Here is a 22,466-nt window from a genome sequence, read left to right as displayed (position 1 = left end):
TTAGATATTAGATTCTCCCTTAGATCAGAATCTCAAGTTCCTCGAGTCTAATTTGAAATAACTATCTCCTTATTGGCAAGCGACGAAATCTAAATGGAGTCACGTAAATCCTACTTCACAGCTTAATTAAGGAAATGTGATTACGGATCTGGATGCACATGCAGATATTACTGGGGAAGGGATGATGGCAGGAGCCTGCAGGAAGCAGTCGACGCTTTCCAGGGGTCATTTGTAGGGGAACCCGTAGGAACAGAGTTTCTATTGTTATACACTTCAGAGTATGTGGGGTGGAGAGGGGGCGAGAGACCGGATTCCCGTTTTTAAGTGCTTTGGAGGTTTTCAGAAGGAGTCAGGTTCCATTGTTGCGTTTAAAATATTCTCTAAGCTCGCTGGGAACAATATACATTTTCACCGCTTTTCCCTCTGCGTCCTTCCCTCTCTTGATGAGGTTCACACTCTTTGGTTGTCCAACAACTGCCATTGAGCTTTATTCCGTGCTGGAGGGGGTGGGATGAGATGACGGGGAGATGTCATTGTATGCACTTATCCCAACAAAAGCCAAAAGAGACGTAGAGAGACGTCCTAGGAGCACTCTGAACGCAACAGGCGGGAGAGCAGGTGCTTTTGCAGCCCTCCCGGCTGCATGCACCTGGGTCATTTTAGGGAGGACCATCTGTCAGGTGCACCATGACACGTCCTGGGTGAAGGGTCCCTTTTTCCCAGCAGGACACAGTCGGGATGACACCAGGTGCAGCATCCCTGGGGTGGCTCGGTGCCCTTGGCGCGGCTGACGACGTGGCGAAGGAGCAGTAAGCGCTAACGGAGGGATGCACCAACCTTCTCCAGATATGATCGGGTCTCCTCACCAAGCTGGATGAGTCCGGGGACAAAGACGTCCTTCTCCAAACCCCAAAGAGAAGGTGTTAAAGTCACAGGCAGCAGCTGTAAGGGGGCAGGGTGGGATCGGGGGCTCGGAGGACGGCAGATGCAAGAATACATCCTGCCGCACGCACCCCGGAGCACGAGTAATTGTTCCTACAGGGAAGACACATTATGGCAGAAGCTAGCACGAAATAAATATGGCAACAGAGGGATGCATTTGCAAGCGCTCTTAGCCAAAAGAGGGTGAAATCAGGGACAGACGCTGATCCCCAGGTCCCTGTAGTGACCAAAGGAGGGTTGACTTATAAAACCAGTGCCTCTGGGCTGTTGAGTGGTGGCTCTGCCCCAACCACCTGCCCATTTTCTGCCCTTGGTTTGGTTGCTCCATCTCAAGTTGCTTGCTCCTGAAGGGAGAAGGCAGACAGAAAACAAGATCTCTCTGTAATGCATTGATCAGTGTATTTAGGGTGGAAATTGGAAGTGAGTGAGAACTTGCTTTTCTGCTCTGGAAGGACAGTCTTTGATTTTAGTAGCTTCCACCCCCTGAAACCTGAACAGGAAAACACACACAAAAATGCACCAGAAAAAAAAATAAAATCTAACCCACCAAAAAAAGACTGAGCTTAAGTAATCCACCCAATTTCATTTGAAATCCAACTTTTTAAGAGTCCTTAATGTTTTCTTCTATGAAAACAGTGCTTGCCCCATGAAAAATGGTGAAGAAAAAAAAAAAGGTCAAAGCGTTCCATTCTGCAAAGGTGCAGACACATGGACCCTGGATATCGTCTGAATGTGCCTGCCTAGTTTTAACGCGGGATTGTGCTGAAGTCAGGACTCTGAAAGAAGTTTTCATTTCAGTGAAAACTACACTTCCTTTGGTTGGGAAAATAAAAGTTTTGACCAAAACTTTATGATTACTCTATTTATGATGCCGGGACCAAATTATAAATGCAATTTGTGTATCGGAAATCCCCTTGAAATTTCAATTAAATTTGATATATGTGCTTTCCTTTCCTAAGAGAGTTTGGTTTTGGGCCAAATTATTCCATCTTTATCCATACATTAGTAAGTAAGTGGAGTCTTTCTTAATGCATGCTTCAAAGTCCGATCCTTTTCTTTCAAACTACTACAGGCTTCCCCGAGAAAAAAAGAAGACAAAACATATTCTAACAGCAGTAGCTCTTTTTCCATCGCTCTCCATCTGGTACGTGATCTGTGATCATACCTCCAGGTCATTATGCTTGTAATGTTTATTGGAAAAATCAATCTTTAACTTTAAGACTTTACACAGGAAATATTAAAGTAAATTAGGACCCTATACATCCATTTTCAAATTTCCTTTCGACCTCACAGTACCTACTTCTTTCATGAAAAGAAATCAAGATTTATTTTTTTTTTTCCAAGCTGTTCCATTTTTGCATAACTGACAAAATTTCCTGGAAATACAATTTGCCCAGCTACCTTAGTTATTATCTCCAGCCCATATTAGCAGCTAAGCGGTTGCTGACATTCCCTTTCAATATTGCTACTAAAACTCCGTGAAGCTTACACAGAATTTATGTATGAATGTCAACTCATTTTTAAAATATGTAATAGGAAAAGATCAGCCAATGCCTTTCTGGCCACCTACATTTCAGAAGGTATTGGCTGGTATTAAAGTAGTGTATACATATATATTTTAAGAAACCACACATTTTCTGGGCCAGAATCCAAGGGCATATAAAGTAGTTTAGTCAGTTATGACTGGATGAGGAGCTAGATGGAAAACAGAGCATTCTCAGAGGGTTTGGGTGCATGTGAATTTCTTTCCAAAATTAATGTGAGTGGGGGTCATTAATTCTACTTTTATTTTGGTGGATGAAATGTCGCTCCTCTGGATAGTCTCAGGGCGCGACGTGAAGCTACGTCGAGCGAAGGCAGGACCCCTCTGGCCCCCATCGATGCCTTCCAGCACTGAGGCTGAACACATCCCGCTATTCATGCTGCTTCTGGGCTGGGTCAGAAATACTGTGACAAACAAAAATTAAAAAATATTTGTATTGCAGTAACAGTTTGGGGTCTGAGGACAGACTAGGGCTGAGATGAAAGCCACTGAGACACACCAGAGCAGTGAAAGGAAAAGATGTAAAGGACCGATGCTCCAGGCTCCCGCACTCTCTCCGGGTCTGATCCTGCGCTGCTCAAGTCCGTGCAACCTTTGCCACTCACAGCTATAGAAACAAGAAGAAATTTAAGCAATGGTGACTTCTCTCCCTCTGTTTTTGCACTTTTAAAAAGGGAATGAAGCTACTTTGCAAATTCAGTCAGGGGGTTGGATCTGTTTGTAATGGGGCTGTCTCCAGGAGGAAGGCGCTAGTGAAGAGCAAGATATTCTTGTTCTTTACTGTTGATATTTCCCCCCTTTAATATCATTAGAGCTGCTGTGTCCTTGAGGTTTCTCATGGAACCAGTTCATCTTCACTATCCCAAGAAAATGTTGTGTTTAAAACACAGCCTAAAGCTGCTCGAGGCTCTGTCTTTAATGGTGCCAATGGGAAGATTGCATAACATCAAAATAAAGTTTAAAAGTAATCAGATCTCTCTTTAAAAAAAAAAAAAAAAAAATAAAAAGGCGACATTTCTCTTGCATTGTGGGACCACATCCATCAGCTGTAGACCCAGATCCTTTTCATAACAAAGCACACAAGACACCACAATAAACAGCTGAAAACAGAACCACATGGTGCCACGAAATGAGGCGGAATATCAAAACCTACAAGGGAGAGGCCAGATTCAGTGATGCCTCTCGGTGCTAACACGGCTGAGGCATCCGCAGGGGTTGAGGGACCGGCGTGACTCGCGTAGCCCCACGGATGCGGGAACCGATGCTGTGGGGACGGTAGAAGCCAGCGTGGGAGCAGCATCAGCCCTCCTGCACACAACCTCTCTCTAGGCCACCCTGGACCACGGATGGGCTCCTGGGAGGTGCAGCCACCACAGGTCCCTCTTTTGCAAGGATGGCAAGTTTTTTCTCCCCGCCAACTCTTCATGCAGCCGGCGTCAGATGTTAATTTTTAGTTGTGAGATCTCTCTCTCAGATTGACTCTATCATTTATTTCCAAGCCCCTGGGCTGTTGTAGGCTGGACTTCATTTGTTTTAAACTCCTCTGCCTGGGACCTATTGTTCTGTGCTGCTGGTTCACGGCTCTGTAAGTCATTACCAACTCCATCCCTTCCCCCAGAAGGAGCCGTTGGGTCTTTTCTTTTCTTCTTTTTTTTTAACATAGAAAATTAGTTTTGTGGCTGCAAAAGAGAAAAGCCCTGGAATCTCTACTTCTACCCCCGCAAAAAAAAAAGAGCAGGAGGAGAGGGCGATTATGTTACAACACAGTGCACCAGAAACCTTACTAATGACCTGCCTGCAACCAAATGGCTAAGCCGCCAAGCAGGACCTGAATTTGTGGCGTGACTCGAGCCATGTCCAGGATCCTCAGATGCAGCCCAGGATTGCCCCAGCACGCCAAGCTATTCAGAGTGAAACTGTAGGTACAGGCAATTATGGAGGCGGCTGACAGCTGCAAAGAAGCCTGATCCAAACTTTCCCATGGTTCCATGACGTCTGGATCACAAGTCCGCAGGTGACAAGTAGCATGTATTTATCCCGTCATTCTGCAGGTGTGGATCATTTGTGTGCTCCACTGCTCAAATGCATCCAGAGCTATAACCTTGCAGACACAGGGCTCCCAGGACTGGAGCCCATATCCTGGAACACCAACTGGAAATCACTGGTGGGGAAGAGAAAATGCTTTGGGAAAGTGTCAAGCAGTAGGTTTTAGCTGAAGAGGAACCACAGGCTGTGTAGGACCCGATTGAAAGAGGAAGAGAAAGAAGAAAAAAAAAGCCAAAAGCCTGGGACATGACCTACTAATTTAACATCTCTTCTTCCCCCCAGACATGGGCAGCCATATCCTTACCACCTTTGGGATCATCCATGCAAAGGGCTCTCTGCAGACTACCCCTTCAGAGAGTGGGGGACATGGGGTTGGAGCAGACCTGGCAGATCTGACTATCAGATGATCTAAACCAACCCTCTGGGCAAGATCAGAATTTCACCCTGTCATTCCATGTATTAAACTCCTCGCAGTGCAGTTTTGGCAACTCCTTTTCTCTTCAGGGGAAGGAGAAAGTCCTGGGAGGCCAGGAAATTTTCTTTCTGGTGGGGCAATGTTCGGGTGGATCTGGGACCCATTTAACCTTAATCCACCCTTGGCTTAATGTCTTGAATTCCTCCTCCACGTATGGGCTGCTACTCCATTCCTATTTCATTACACTCCCAGCAAAGCTGCGAGGGCTCAGGGATGATATCGCCATCAAAGGCTGGAGGGTTTAATGCCACGGCTTCCATGGAAACTTCTCCTGAGCTCACCCACTTGCCTGCATTATTTCCAGCTGTGCTCACAACTTCATATAGAGAGGATGCAGGAGAGGCAGAAAAGTTTACTCCATTTCTCTTCTACATCTTGCAAAGAGAATGGTGGCTTCTGGGCACAGGGCAAAAAGGGAGATCCACTTCAGATCATCTGGAGATGGTGTCTGCAGGGAACTAAGGTGCAGATAGAGGAATTGTCTTGGCATCAAAAAATTTCTAAGGAGGTAAATCACCTTCTGCCATTTCTCTTAAAACAGAGCATGAGAAAAGCATAATCCCCATTTCTCAACTGGACACCAGTTAAAAAAGAGTAAGCGATCGCAAGCTTCAGTTCTCTGTGAGAGAAGGACCAACAAGGGGCTTAAGTTGCCACCAAGGCTTGCAAGTGCTTTTCCTTCTCCCAGGCAGTGGAATATCTTTTGGAGAAAAGAGTGCCATGTGTGATCACAGCTGGGAGATGCTTGTTGTTCCCTTCTGGTCCATCGGTTGATAAGGCTGTAGGTCCACTGGCTGTTCCATCAGCTCCCAAGGGCTCCATCCAAACTGCAAAAGAGGAGAGGACCCAGGAGGGACAGCAGTCTCTGTGGGAATTCACTGGTATTTTTTCGTACTAGTGTCTTTTACTACACATAACCAAAGTTTTGCTTCCTCTGCCACACTGACAACAGTTAAAAAGATGTGGTCATTCTGGGTAGAAGGAGCTGTAGACATCACTATTGCAAGGGGAAAACAGTTCTCAGAGGCTACGATGAAAGCAACAAACTTGTATTAAAAAAAAAAAAAGAGGTGAAAAGGCTGAGAACAGAGTCTAGCTAGCCTGAGGGCTGCAAGAAATACTCTTGATGGGACAAAAGGAGCACTGCATGAGAATAAATTCAGTGTCTGTGGCCAAATTTGCAGAATTTGCTTCTATTTTGTGGTACTTTAATTTTAGAAGGGACTCAACTTGAGACAGACCATAGGGACGTGATGGGTGGGTTGAGGTCAGCATTGTCCCAGGGCCCTACTGGAATCCCTCCTTGGCCAAACCTCAAAAAGTGGAGGCATCCAGAATACCAAGTCCCTCTTGAAAATGTTTGTGTGGACACCGAGGAGACAAAAAGAAGCCTGGATTTCAAAGCTGAAGTCCACTTGGAGGTCTAAATTTTGACCCATTAACTGAGAGAAGGGTGAAGAGGTGGATCCCCATTCCCAAAAGGCTGTTAGAGCTCTGACTTTTCTTGTGCCCAATATTTGGAGGGGAGAGGAGGTGACTATCTGGGGGTGGTCCTGCTCAGAATGCTATCTGTTACCTACAGGTCCTGAACACCGGCAGTGCCCACCATCCTTTTCTCTGCCAACCATTTATTGCTCCAAGATTTTGAGCCCACTGGAGAGCACCCAGGGAGGAAAATTTCCATCTCGGGTTTGCAACAACCCCTTTGCTTCCCTGCACCTTCCCTACATGGCAGTGAGCTGGCACCGGACAGGGATATAATCTTTCATTTCAGATACTCGCAGCAGGATGAAAACAAACCAGCACCGTGCAGTGTCCTGCTGCCTCTCAGGAGACATCCCAGGCATGAGAGCAGTTGCTGCCGTATGCAAGGCAGGACGGCTCCCCATCATCCTCCCGATTTTTATTTCCTTAGCTCCCCGATGATACAGTTTGAAGCACAGAAGTGTTCTGTGAGGAATGTGTTTCGGGATGAAGATGAATACCTCGGAGCCTGACAGCATAAACACTGAGAGCCTGTTTGGCTTCTTCCAGTGCCAGCTCCCTGGATGGATGCAGAAAGCCCCTTCGCCGCCCGGGGAGTCTCTTCGGTTCCCTCTGATGAGTTGGAGCTGTTCTGACCCGAAGCAGATGGAGTCAGTTATTTACACCACGTTCTCCTGGGGTGCACTCTTGACCCACTGCTCGCTGATCTCGATAGACGTATGCACTGGTGCCGGCTGATTGTTTCGGTATGACACAGAGAACGTTAGTGGAGCAGAGCCAGGCAGAGGCCCTCGGAGGACGAGCAACCGATGGGGATGTAGTGCTGGGAGAAGCCTTGCTGGTCCCACGCCAAGCGGCCGTGCCTTGCATTCAGGTGGCAGAAAGGGAAGAAAAACCTCCTTGCTGGCCCTTTGCAGGCTGAGCTGGGTGGTGGGCAGCGGTGGGGCGATGAGGGGATGCCACCCTTGATGGGTGTCACTAAGGGCTGGTCATTGAGCATGATGTGGAAGGCAGGGGAAAAGGCGGGCGGCTGTGAGATGCGTTGGTCTGGGAAACTCCATGGGAGACTGTTTCAGGGGTCAAAGACAACTCAGCGTGTCCAGTCTCTGCCTGGTGTTCTGAGGAGCAAGGCAGAAGGACGTGCTGTGGTCATTTCTGCTCCAGCTCCCTAGCGATCGTTTGACTAGGTTCATTTGAGGAACCCATCTTTCCCTTACCTTTACCTCTCCTGCCCTGTAACCCTTGAGTCAAAGTTTGGGGTCCCTTGAAATGTGCCCAGACCTAAGAGAAGTGCCATGAAACTCAAAATGACAACCGTCTCCTGCAGCCGCGGAGCCCAGAGCAAACACGCTCGTACCTGGAGACAGCTGAGCACAGCAGGCAGCTGCTGTCCTGGCTGCTGCAAGAGGAGAGGCGAAGGAATTTCGGAGATAGTGCGTGGGGAAGGGTGTTAAAGAGTTGCAAGGACTTCAGCACTTGATGCGTATGATTCCTTGATACAGAGCCAACAGACACTTATTTGCTCCCCCTCTGTTTTAACCCTTCTTCCTATTTTTTTTTCCTCCGCTGAAAGAAAGCTTCAAGCTCAGAAGGAGCAAAGAAAGATTAAGTAGAAGGAGTTACATTTTCCTGGCTGCTATCAAAACCTCTTTTCCAACTTTTCTCCTTTTTTTTTTCTCTTTTTCTCTTTGCACTGACATACCTTTGACATTTTATGAGCTGAACTGTATTTCATTGCACAAGGCACTGGCAGACAATCTGAGAGTCTTTTATTCTGAGGTGCTTTTCAGCTTCCAGGCTATGATCTACATCGCCTCAAGCCAGAGCCAGGCTGCAGCCATGGGCCTGGCTGACATTTTACAGGGAAAGGGGAGTGAGGCACCAGCTTATAAAAGTGTTTGAAGACCCAAGTGTTGCATATTAAGATACGCCAAGTTTGAACTCCACGCAGCATGCTTGCTTGGCTGAGATACTTACCTGGGGTAATTATTGCAAAGTCTACAACACTGGATGGGCTGACACAGCAACTTCACCAGTGAGTTTTACCAGCTGTGAGTGGACCCGAGAGCAGTAGGAGACCACCAGAAGTCCCTGAAGTGAGCAGTTAATGCGTGGAATTCCTCGTCAGATGATGTGATGGATGCAAAACATGATTATGGGCTTGAGAGGAGTCCTTAGAAGAGAGATCCACTGGAGATTACTAACTAGACATAATTCAGCCAAGAAATGCCCTATGCAGAAAATGATCAGAGGCTGGCAGAGTACTCAAGGGTAGTAGCAAATGTGTTCATACTGTTTGCATGTCCACTGAAGATATTGGGTTATATGGTCATTTGCTTTAAGTCAGTGTCCACCCTGCCTCTTCCTGGATGAAGTGGTGAAGCTATTTTGCCCCGAGCAACCAAGGACAACTGGGAGCTTCCCATAGTTGAATTATATGTATTTTGCTTTGGAATGTAACTGCAGTGCAGCAGCATCTCAGTATCCCAGTGGAGGCTGATGTTGCTTTGGTCCCACAAGGGTAAGCCAGATCCTTCTTCACTCCAGAGAGACAAGAGTTAAGAGGAGAAACAGAGGACAGAAACCTACCAAGAAGGCAAGTGGCAGAACCAGTAACTGTCTCCATCTTCCTTGCACTGGTTTACTCTGTCCTTGCAGGCAGTAAATTGCTTATAGTGAATCAGGCAGAGGGCCTGACTGTCTTTACCTCGACCCAAAAGTTTTACCTTTTTTTCTGATTCTCTTCCCCATTCTACTGCAAGAGGGTGTGACTGAATGGCTGGGTAGTGTTTAGCTGCCTGCTGGGTTAAACCACACCAGCATCGAAAGGAGGAATAAACCCTATGGGTTGCCTCATCCTAGGGCTTGAGTGGGGCTCCATTTCATTTTGTGGGAGCTGCAGGTGGTCCAGTTTATGGGAGAGAGCTGGAGGGATCATTACAGCTGAGTTTGGGAGGTTTCATCAGTGCGCTCTGACCACAAGTGTCAACCTGACCTGATGCCAAGCAGGTTTAACTGTGAAATGCTGGGCTATCTTTCTTTTCAATGTTCAGAAAGAAAAGAGCCAGTTGCTGCTGCTACCATCCATTTGAAGTGATCCACATCATGAAGAACACAGTCTGGGACCAGCCAGGGTGCAGCATGAATCCACAGGATGGGCTCTCTTTCTCCTCAGGTTGGTGTAAATCAGCAGTGCCCAGTCTGACCTTAAAGAAATTACAAAAATTCTAGCTTCCAGCTGGGGTGAAACATGCTAAAAAGCATCCAGGGAAAGATTGGGGCTCAAGTCTGTCTCAGAAGAGGAAAGTGAGATGGTGCCCAGAGATGTGGAGCTTTTGGGGATGGCAGCACCTTGAGAAGGACTTCTCCAGAACGGCACAAAGGCTCGTGGGTATCTCTTGGAGAAGGTATCAGGCAAGCCAGAGGGCTTGAATGAGCAAACCAGCATTGAATGAAATCCCTTTCTGATTTAACCTTAGATGAAACTCAGGATGGGAGAAGCAATAATGTCACTTGGGGGGGCTGTGTGTGTGTGCGCGTGGCCTTTTTCGTCTGCCAGTGAGCTTTATCAACACTTCACCTCCCAATGTCCAAACACCCTCTGATGCCAATGGACTGTGCTCAAAGTTCAGTGCGTGCTTCGAAGAGCTCAACAGGAGAGCGTAACTCCCATCAGCACAAGCTACCTAAGGAGGGCGCGAATGTGCCACCAATCAACATCTTAAAAGTTAGCCCAATGCTTTCTGGAAACATAGCTGGATGACATGCCTGGGTGAAAATCACTAGCTTACATCATGCGGAAGGCCGAGTAGGGCTTCCTAATGTCTATATCTGATTTCAGAAGTGATGAATCCAGAGTTTGTGACATCCAATTTCCTTTCTCAAACAAGATCTTTTACTACAGTGACCACAGAGCAGAAAAAAACCAATAATTGTGTCACACATGAGCGGTACTTTATTGATTTTGGATATGCAATAAAATATATTAGCAATAATGAATGACTGCAATGCAGAGATGCATTGACTGTTTTAGATCCTTTTTAACTGCACATTGCATGTCTGAACAGTGCTTCCACAATTTGTCTTGGGTGAGGAAAACATGCTTTAGCTATAAAACTGCTTTTAATCACTATTATTTCCATATGTCAACTTTCTCGCCTTCTACAAGCTTGCTTCAGGTTAGCAAGTTTAAGATAAATCCTCTACCAGTGTAAACTGATGCCTCCCTTTTCATATCTGTGGCGTAAGGCGATTTTACATCTCTACAAAATTTCCTCCAATAGTGGGGGTCAAGGTCTATCTGACTCCATCTGAAAGTATACAAAGCTCAGATCTGAAGCGTGGTTTCATCAGAAGGTAAAGGATGTTATAGCAAGTTGTGGGAGATGTCAGGCAGCTCCCTAATTCTCTAGGTCACCCAGTGGCTGCACCTGAGCCTGACCATTAACTCCAAGAACTGATGCTGCAGAGGTTTCCCAGTCTGAGGACTCACCTCAGTTCTGTTTCCTTCTTGCCTGAAGATGCATTGAGGCTCTTCCCACAGCCTGGAGTTTTGTGCAGAAGCAACGGTTGCTTATTTTTTTTACTGAACACCTAATCCCATGGCCAAACCTCACACTACTTGCTTCTCTCCGGAGCACAAACAGAGCACATGGGGCCTGGCTCTGTCCAATGGTGTTGTGGCTGGATATGGCCAATTTTCTTCGAAGCTCTCCTATCTCAGTGGCCACCTTGGCAAAAAGATACTGTATAGTTGGGATGGGTGCTGGTGAAGAACTGTGCTCAGCTCCTCTCTTTTTTTTTTCCTGTTGTAAAATAAAGCTATTCCTCATACCAGGACCCTTTCCCAGGTCTGAGATATTTAGGTACAAATGACTCCCTGTTGCTCCAGCTTTCAGATATAAAGGAAAATCAGAGCCTCCACCTGGGAATAAGACCACCTTGGAAATGGCATGGCATGCATTTCGGGGCCTAATTCTCCCTGGATCATACGCTGCTTCAGTTAAGGAGCTGCTGGGACATGCACTCGTGTAGCAGACCGTGAAGCCAAGCTCTTAACTAAGCTCAGATGCATAGTTTAGCAGCCATGCCTGTTCCCTGATATACCTGAGATATATATATAGCTATATATATGTATATATATCTCCCTTCTTCTCTGAGGTCATTTAAAGAGCATGTAATCAGGGGCTTGAGCACAGATCATGGACGCAAAAAATGCCCCAACATAAAGAAATCTGGGCAAAAGCAGGCCAGAAGCTAAAGAAGACCAAAACTGCTGCTGATGGGAAAGAAGCTGCTGGCGGAGTTTCCCTGGGTATGTACGCTGCAATTCAGCTGTGGGATTACTTTTCTTAACAGCAATGGTGCAGCTAATGGGAAGGACAGCAGCGAAGCCAAGTGTGATGCTGCATTAGGCAGCTGAGCACACCACAAATGGCACAGGCTGTTACCGCAGGACTTAGATCATTTCAGCATCTGGGGAAAGAAGGAGGACGGTCAAAAAATGAGCTGGAGAGCAAAGGACCAGAAAGGGAAATATCTGCTAACGGAAAGGTGTGGCTGCCTGGGAAAGAGATCTCATGAGTTATTGCAGGAAAGCACCTAAAGCTGTTAGCCATGATGTGCAGGTGCAGTGTTAAAAGAAGAAGGTTGTAGGGCTGGCCTGCTCCCATAAATCACAGAAGGGAGGTCATGGGGATTAGATCTGGGACTGCACAGTGCAAAACTGGAGTGAAATCTTTCTATCCATGGCTGGCCAATGGATAGATAAAATAGAGCAATACACAAGCGCAGGGTTTGAAAGCATCTGGCAGGAGAGAGAAAATGTGTTTTTTCTGATCAAGTCTCACAGAGGTAGGCTGGACTCAGTACAGCTCTTCTGAAGATTTCATTTTAGAAGGGATTGAAAATATTAATGATCACCTTTAAAATGTTTTGAGAGTCTGCGATGGAAAGGACTACATCAAGAGCTGCATGAGTTATTCTAGTCAGATGCTGAGATGTGAGTTTTGTCCAGACCCTTTTCACAGCCGCGAGTCTTTTATATTTGCACATGCATACACTTTCGTGCATGGGTGTACACACACACACAGGCGTAACAAAAAACACAGCCTGTCATGCATCCCTGGAAACAAGGAGCCATTTAAGAAGACATCTGAGAGATGTCACAGATCTGCAGCACCGGATCAGGCCACAGTCCCTGTTGCCTGCAGGCCTCTTCCTGCAAATAGTCAATAGAGAACATCTAGTGCAGCCTTTATAAACAAGGAAATACTGATATATTTACCCCACTACGCAGTCTCGCAGCAGTTGCCTGGTTTGTCAGTCTGTTGTCTTTAACATCCACCACAGCACTGACCTACCAGGAACTGGATTCATCAGCCCAGTTCCCATCGTCTCCAAGGAACTATTCCTACAGGTTCCCCACCACTCTTCTTAGGTGCATTGGTACAAAGGCAGGACAACGGGAGGGCAAAATACAACCCGATGAGAGTATTTGCTTTGCAGCTGTGATAATGATGGAACAAACATCACAGCCTTAAAAGCCTTAAAGTGTGCATTTTCATTTTCTATCTATCCCTACTTATATCAGAGTAAATTGCAGCCCCTCTAGGACACTCTTGTATAGCCCGAGCCCAATATGCGAAATATTTATTTCTGCAGAACTGCGGAGAGCTTTCACAGAAGGCAACAACATTGGTTGGGGGGATGAATGTGGGGGTTAAATCACGGAACGGTGGTTCCCAAACTCAGGCTTACAAGGCCATAATACCTGGTCTGTGGAATTGCATTGAAGAATTTTTTCAGTTCAGAGGTTGGTGGTTCATGCTACCTGATAGCCCATAAGAAATGTTTTGGCCCAAGTATCCAAGAGGTTTGAGAACCATCCTGTTGAAGAGCTGCAGCTCCCAGGACTCACTGTGCCATGGACCAACATTGCAGTCAAAGCAGCAGGCTTCTCAGCTGGGGATCTGTGCTGGTCCTGCCGGATTTGGCAGCACGGTGACGAGGAGGTGGTGGGTACGGCCGAGAGGATGGTGAGGGACGCAGTAGCAGAGAGAGAAGGGATGAATGGAAAGAAATGCTCATCGAGGGAGAAAGGCAGAAGGTGGCAGCAGCTGTAAAGGGCATTTGCAGAAGGTTGGGAATCCCTGCAAGAGATGATGTGAAAATGATTGTGTTGGTGCACTGTGGTTCTTCAGAGAAATAAAATAAGGGTAAAAGTCAGGGATAGCTTTTCCCTGTATTTCACAGTAGGTTGAGCTTTGCATATGAAACTTCCTCTCTCCCTTGGCAGTCAGGCCACACAGAACAACCAACCAAACCATGCCCACAACATTGTTTATAACCTTACTTGCAGCTACTCCTGGCAGCTGGGCAGTCTATCCCAGCAAAGAAACCATTTCACCAGCAATAACTTTAATCTCTCCCTCAAATGCCCTAAGCTCTTCTCTTGGTCTGCTGAAATGATGGTTGCTCTGCTGGTAGTTCCACCCCAGCAGCTCTTCCTTTTAGCAGAGTAGGCTTCATGTACCCTTCCCCATGGACACAAGTCTGTGTGAAGACTGGTGGAGACACAACGAGGACTGGTGAGAAGCAGATGGGTGTTTTACGGTGGCAGCCCAAAGCTTTGCAGCACCGTGGTCTTCGCAGAAGCGCGAGGAGTGTGCAGGGTCTCTTTGCCTCCCACACGCAGCGTGATGTGGACCGCCATGGGTTGAGGGACCTCTTTCATGCCGAAGTCGTGCCTCTCCCCTCATCTCCCACACAACCTCTTCCCTTTCGCTCCCCTCTGCCTCCCTTTTGACTGCGCTCTTTGTTTGCTTGACTTGCTCATGATGTCGAACGCTCTTTCATGCAGCACTCCACCACGCAACATTCATCAAGCCTCTTCCTGCTCTTTTTCAAAGCTCTCCCAGATGGTAAGAAATCTCACTAGCCCAAGGAAGAACTCCAACTCGAATAACTACATGTCACTCTCTGTTTGTTAGACAGCTCCTGGCTGTATCGTCTTGCTCTGTGAAGCTCTCTTGTTCCTTACTAATCTGCTCTGTTCTCTCTACTGTTGTAATATAGCATGAATGTACATTTATGATGCCAGTCCCTGATGTGCTACATGATTTTGGCTGGATGGGTCAATCCGAAGTGTGTAGATGTTGGGCCACAGTCCAATGCATTCAGAAATGACAGCTGAGTTGATGTGCCTCACTTTTGGGGCATATGGTGCCTGATTTTCAGACGTGTTGGAGACAGCTGACAGGAGCTCTCTGTGCTTCACATTTCTAAATTATGCATCTTCTGTGATAGCTCGTTTCAGTACATATTTGGCATTGTTTTCTTTGTGTTGTTTAGATCATGGAAAGTGGCATTAAAAGAATTCTGCATGGCTCAGGGCTTACTCAGTAGGTAACTTCAGCTGGGAGGCAAACCACGAAACAAACTCGCCTAGACCCCAACAAGATCCCAGAGAGGTGGAAGGGTGCCCATCTCCCCCGCTGAGAGGTCTAAGAGGTGGATGTTTGAACCATCCGCAGGCCACTCCCTAGTTAATGAAAACAGACACTTCAGAAAACACGATTCATCCCATCCTAAAGCATGTAAGGTACATCGGAAGCATCTCCTATTTCTCTCCCCAACTAATCTGCACCAGTGTTGCCTGTTTGAACCCGCATCAGTCTCCCACACTGATTGACTGCACAAAATATCCGTGCTGGTCCAAGGAGGGAGTGGAGGGTGGGAATTTACAGCCAGGGTTGGAAAAGAGTTAGATATTTTTCATGGTAGAGTTGGCTTCAGACGAAGTGCTAGTGGAACTGTAGTCTTAATCTCTTCCCCAAATCCCACTGCATTTCACATTTCCTGCAGGAGCCCATTTTTGGTTATTTCTGGGGTTTTGGCACGCAGAGGTCTCATCAAGATGTGAGGTTATTAGGCAGGAAAGGCCAGGCAGTGAATTCAGAGCTAGATCCAATTTGCCTTAAAATTCAAGACTGTTCAGATGTGGAGGTTTTGGTCAGACATTCATTTAGTAATAGCAATGGAACATCATTAATCTGATTTAATTTTATGTTACATTGACTTTCTTGCTTTGCTGATTTTATTTTAGGCACCTTGTGAAAGAAGAGTGTGAGAAATTTGGCTTCCATGGTCTTTGAAAAAAAGCATCAGTGGAGTAAGCAACAGGCAAGGAGAAGCACTATTTAAGCTAGAAGAGACCCTGGTACAAGCACAGATGGTCATAACCTGTTGACAAATGAAGTGAGATTAGAAAGTAGAATATTTCTCATGTTCAGAAGTGGGAGGATCCAGAACAACTTTCCAAAGAAATAAGTGCTGTGTGAGAAATGAGTATGTTTTCAGATGGAGTTGATCATTTTCTGAATGGATTTAAATAATGTGATTAAGTATGATAGCAGGGAACTGGACTCTTTAACCCAAAAGGTCCCATTTCATCCTATGCCTCATGGGCTGGTCTCAGTGATTCATTTGTGATCACCAATACTCCAAAAACACTTCAGGGCAGGATATTAAGAATTTCATATCCTGTCGGAACAAAAAAAGGTATTTGTTTTCAAAGCAGGTCTGCATCCATGCTCTATTTTCTGTTGCTCTTTCTTCTTATTCCTCTTGAAACTGGGTCTTTTATGGCACAAGAAAATCAAATGGCTGCTTTGGGATTTTGTCTGCTAGTGTTAATGCTCCTTCTGAAGTCATAATCCACTGTGCCATTGCAGGTGGTTGCTATGGAAATAATGATGATGTCCACAAGAACACTGTTCGGGATGTAGCATCAGGAGCACAGGGGTTCTTGCAAAGTCTGAGAACTTGTTTTCAGTCATCCTTGAGTAACAAAGATTGAAGAGAGAGACTAACTGAGAGACAGATCCCTTTGCTCTAGGAACATTTGTGCATTAGACGTATATTTTGGGTCCTCCTTAAATTCAGCTCAAGCCAAAGATACTGTGAATCTGTCCAGTTCATTCCTTGGTCACTTGGTAATGAGATATTTCACATCTCAGCCTCAACAAGACCTACCTATAATGAACCACACACCAAATGAACCATCTCTGATGGAGCTGGTAGTACCACTGTCATTGCGTGCAGTTGTGCACACACTGTTTCAAACCCAAAGAAGCCCAATCTCAGCTGAACCCACATTAGCTCTGTTTCACCATCCAGCTCCAGAAACAGTTGCACTGGCAATGGGACCCATGTAGCTATAAACTAGAGCAGGGAGCTGTGCTGCCTGCTGGGAGGAATATCCATATGACCGTTGTCCCAAGAGCACGTTGAAGACACACAAAACTCATTGTCTGGCACCTCAGACTACATCAAACTCATTGTCTGGCACTGTTTCTACCTCATCCATCAGCCTGGATTCCCTCAGATCTGTCCCTGAGTTCTTGCAGATCTTCGGCTAAGACTCAGCTGAACTAAAAGCTTGGTTCATTCTTGCCTGTCCCTGCTTTTTCTCCAAAATCATTTGAAAATCAACTCTCAGTTTGCCTGAAATGTTTCTGCCCCTCTTAGGACTCATATTTGTGTCACAGGATGATTTGAGTGCTTGGTTTGTTTAATGTCTGGGTTTGCTTCCTATTTTTGTCCTGATTACAAAGATTTAATTTCTTACACCTCAATAATGGGTTCCAGATCCTTCAAAATACTCCTTAATGTGTTTCTCCAAGCAGACAGCCCCAGTTAATGTCCTATTGTAAAGTAAATTGCCTGGAGATGAAGAAGCTTGGGAGGGGGGTTTTAATTTTCAAGTTGTTTTGGGTTTTTTTTCCCTTGCAGCACTTTTAGCTTTTATGAAGGTCTATATAATGGCCCTGAATTTGCTGGGACAAACCCATCTCAGCATGTGTTTTCTTGTGAAGTGATGGTTTCTACCGCAGCCTGGTGATGGGCAGAGGGTGTGTTTAAAGGAGGCACTGAGGAAGAAACTTCTGGATTGGACCATTGACTTGGAGAGGGGAAACCTTTGTGTTTTCAGCATTGTAATTGTGTATCCAGCAAGGAAAGTACAAGATGACATCTAGATCACATGCAGCATTCATTATTCCTCCTTTAGCCAGGTTCATCTCATCTTCTCTCTCACCCCTTCCAACCCTAAAATTTCATGAGGGTCCACAACATTCCCGGAGCGCATGTGTGTATATCCAATGGACAGGGGAAACTGTGACATAGAATAGAGAGAGTTGGAACACATTAGCAGGTCCTGGTCTGGTTAGAAATCGCTGAAGTCAAAGCATTTTGTGGATAGACATTCAACTTGGCTGGCATTCTCCCAAGAACGAGGCCTGAGCCTGCTTTCCTGCTAACTTTCCTACTTGGTGGGCCAGGTGGGCTTCTGGGCAGTGCACACCTCAGAAAGGCTTCGGATCTGGTCTCCAGACTCCCTCGCTTTGAGTTGCCCGCCACTTCCCAAGCTGCCAGCTCTGGAAAGGCCTTGCCAATGGGCTGGCACAAAGCTGCTGGCTCCAGGGCATGGCTGGGCAGGGCACCGTGTGGTTCCTGACTTGGGTTTTGGAGCCATGGAAACTTTGGTTTCCATTCAAAATCAGGAGTAATACCAAATTCTGGAATAACAAAATCCTCCCCAACAGTGAAGTAATAATTCTCTGCCCAGCTTTCATGACCTGCAGGCTCTGCACAGCTCAGGCAATCCCATGGAGAAAGAGGGATGAAAGCATCTGATGGAGGAAGGAAGCAAGCAAGCCAGACCATCAAAACTAACTCAATTTTCTCCAGTCTGATCTGTTTTCCACCAATGCATTTCCTTAGAGATTTTCGCCAGGTCCTGATCATCCAACTAGACCAACAGCATGATGCAGGACCCAGTCTGACAAGGAGCAGACGCTGCTGTATTTTACGAAAACATGGTGAGAAGCCAGGTGACTTCACGCCCCCTCGAAGAGCCTCTTGTTGCCCTACCCCTAAAATTGCGTTCCCACTTGCAGGCACCAGCTGTGTTGAAAACAAGCAGTGAGACGCAAACTCATCCCGACTCTGCAAAGCCTGTTTCCTCTGAATCACACCTGCCTTCCTCTTTTTTTTTTCATCCTGAGACTTTGTTTGCAGACCCCCTTCCTCTTCTTCACAGTGTCTGCCAGCGTTCAAACCCCTGTGCCTATTGCAGGCTGCCAAGAGGCTGCATTTCAGCCTGATGTAAATACACATCATGGCCTGACAAGAGCACAACAATTATTTCTGAGTGCCTGCTCTGACACCCAGTCACGAGAGGGGAGAGGAGCGGGGCTGTCCTGAAAATTCCCCTTCTGTATGATAATATTTCCTGTTTCCATCCAAGCAGGATCCAGGCTGCCATTTGTTATCTTCAAGATTTTCCATGCCAGCACAATTAGTTAATGAGTATGTTGAGTCTCAAGCAAAACACATGGTTGATCCCAAAGCTTTAGCATGTATCATTTCAGGGGAAATGAAAACAAAGCAATGAAAAATCTGTGCAAACAGCCTCTCTGGCAGATGTGAGAAGCAGCAAAAAATGTTTTCCATGGACTGGACTGCACAGTATCAGAGCAAAAAAGAAAATACATAGGGAAATGCATTGGCACTCATTTATTTCAGGGTAAAATATCATTCTGCATTCTGTGTGGACCCAAATTCCTTTCCGAACACCCGGCACCACTGCTGGGCTAATGACAGTGATTTCTCCTGAGGAAGAAGATGATGTGAAGAAATTCCCTTCTTCAAGATGCACCATGGTGCAGAATTGCTCTTCAGTCGCTCAGAAGGCAAGAAAAAGTGCTGGGATAGATTTATCTTGTCTTCAGAGGAAAGGAGAGATGAGAAAATCCATATGGTGGTACCCTTTATCACCCAGGGTGATGTGCAACAGCAAAGGGTGGTTCAGTGCCTACAATTCTGAAGTGTTTATAGAAGAAACCCCCTAAAAAACTCTGTTTCCTCTTTCTCAGTGAAAATTCATCTTGAGGCTGAATGAAGGGATTTGATTAATACCCTTCAGGTCTTTGGCTGGTTCGTTCATTCTGCAAGCATCAGAGGATGGTTTCATGGTACCAGCAAAGAACCAGGGGAAAAGTACACCCTAGAAACAGCTTGTCCCTCATCTGAGTTGCCAACCAACATGCCCCAGTATGTCTGGGACTCTTGAAGAAGTAATACACATGTGGGAGGACCAAACATCTTGCCTGACCTAGAATTTGCATTAATTTACCATCAGAAAGTGGTTATAAGGCCATTAAAACCCTTCTGCTACAGCTGCATGTGCTGACAAACCTGGGGAAGGGGAATATTTTTTGGTCTTGGTGAGAACTGGTGTCGGTCACTGGTGGAACTAGACCTGACCTTAGTGACACGCACCCCCAGGACCTTCAGGCCCAGATAACACAGCATCTGCCTACAAAACATCTTTTCTTTTCCTTGAACTGCATGAAAAGATCCAAAAATGGTCCCCATGAATGGACTTATTTAGAAGATGGGTTGTTCCCAATTGAATCTCTATCCTTCGAGGTCTTCAAGACCTGACTGGTTATGTCCCTGAGAAACCAAGTCTAATTAGGCCAGCTCTGAGGAGGAGGCTGGACTGAATGACCTCCGGATGTCTCTGTGAGGGGGAGGCTGGACTGGATGACCTCCAGGAGGTCCCTTCCAACACAAACTATTCTCTGATTCCATGATTTTGCAGAAAGAAGAAGCTGAAACTGGGAGGTAAAGCAGCACAGCGTTTCCCAGTGCTGCCTGCAGACTGCTGGCACTGAAACAAAGCTGAGGGCAGACACGTCTGCCGTTAAGAGCTCTGGCTGGGAGCTGCTCCCATTCGTTTTGGGGATCCGTTGCCATTTTCCCAGTTTCTGACTCCCTTGAACCCAAATTGCAAGTTTACTGCACTGCCACTTAAGAAGACTACTCATGAAAAAAAATATCCCTCTGCTTGTTTATGTGGTTAAGCCTTGCTGTATACAGGATTTTGGTAAGCAGGAACTGACAAATTCTTGGAGGGGTTCTTAACAGGACAAAATCTATTTTGGGAAGGCTCTCTGGCACGGCCCAGAAGTTGTGGCACCCAGGAGTGTCTGTTCCTGGAGCACCACAGATTTGCACGCTGGACCTTGTGCTCCAGACAGCCGAGGTGGGAGTACCTCCGTCACTCAAGGCTGAGCTGCCCATCAGAAAAATGTTTGCAGATTTTGGGATTGGCACCAGCAGTGCTCTGCATCAGCTTTGCATGGTGCAGGGATGAAGGTAGCCCTTGTCAAAGCTGATTTAACAACAGCATCGCCAGGACATCCACTCCAGCGGAGGGGCCAGCACCTCTGGGCATGTACGAACCCGTAAACTGGGCAAGCAGAGATATTTCTGACAGGATAATCTCTGTATTCATCAGCTCCTTCTCCACACAGTGATGATAATACCTTGCACCCTACTTCGCATGGGTGATCTGCTCAGACCTTTAATGCTGAAGGAGTGTTTAGATGCCAACATAAGGCATATGAACATACTCAGATAGATAGATCCTTCCTAACACTGGTGGAGATAGTAAATATTTCACCTATTATCTCTTACGTATAAACATTTGAGGCTAGCTCATGAGCTGTGCCTGCACTTTCCCAGGCAGTTGATCCATTTTAGGAAAGAATATAATTTACAGGCATTTCCTGCAGCAGCAGGATTAATACTCAATGAGGAATAACTCTGCCCCATGTGAAAATCTTGGAAAATATTTCTCACTGAAGATAGGGGTGTTCATCAAGGGGTCAGAGGTGGAAGGAGTTGGCCAGGTGTCTGGCAGAACGTGAGATGTTGCTTCATTGCTGGGGTGGTGATAGAGAGTGTATCTTGTTACAGAGGGAACCCTTTTGCTGTGTTACCAGAGGGACAGGGGTGCCTCAGAGGATTGGATGATGTTCTGGATCTCCTCCCATGCACATAAAACCATGATTCATTTTTCAGTTGCCTGCTGGATTCCTTATTATATTTTCCTTTTAAGATTCAAGGATCCTATCCTTGAACCAAATGGCAGAAGGGCTGATGTGCTCAGGGGGCATGGATGTAAACCCTGCCGCCTGATCATGTATTTAGTAATTTTTTAGTTGCTTGAGCTGCATCAGCTGAGAGCCATCAGTGCCTGGGGTTGTTTTTCCTTTGTTTTCTGCTGTATATAAAAGGATGAGAGTTGCAATTTTGATGCTACTTAGAACAAATCGCCTTTTCAGGGCTCCATCTCAGCTCCCTTAGTGGCAAGCCTTATGTGATTAGAGGGTAGAAAAGCCACGCTGCCGGGATGCATTGGCATCTTCCCTTCTGCCACCTTCTCTGAGCTGCAGTGCCATCTCGAGAGAGCATCGCCCAGGCTGGTTTTTAGTTAATTGAGTTTTCCACCCTTGTCATGGGGAGGTTTTATTTCATAGGCTACAGCATTGCACCAGCTTCGCATTGCCAAAATTCTTGGATCGGATAAAGATGTGAATATGACAATCCCTCAGATCCCAAACACTGGTTTCTGGAGGTCCCTGGTAGGCACATCTCCAGATTCGGTGTGTCACTTTTTTTACAGCGTTAGCTTCACAAAAGCAGGGGAAAGCTGCCCAAATGCGAACACCTTAAGCCAGACAAGATAAAATCCACTCGAGGACAGCGCTGAGCTAGGAGGAGGATGGATTGTGGGGCTGATCCAACTCCCACGCAGCAAATGGAAAGGTTCCCACTGATGTAATCAAAGCTGGGTCAGGCCCAAAATGACCAGCGATTAATCATTACTCTTTATTTGTTAGCACCAGCAATGGATTTGAAAATTTACAGGATATAAATACAAGACAGATCCTGCCCCAAAGAGTTCAGCAGCCAAGTTCTCTGGTTTTACAAGAAGAGGCACTCTGGGAAGCCCACATCAGGTATTCATTTAGCATGATTTTAATCTATCTTTCCACGCTTACATGTTGCTGGGACAGAGAGGGCATTTAACTGATGAGGGGTTAGCATTGCTGAGTCTTC

Source organism: Accipiter gentilis, chromosome 19, assembly GCF_929443795.1.
Source record: "Accipiter gentilis chromosome 19, bAccGen1.1, whole genome shotgun sequence".
Taxonomy (NCBI): Eukaryota; Metazoa; Chordata; class Aves; order Accipitriformes; family Accipitridae; genus Astur; species Astur gentilis.
The sequence above is the reverse complement of the archived record's forward strand: the minus strand, read 5'-3'. Positions refer to the sequence as shown.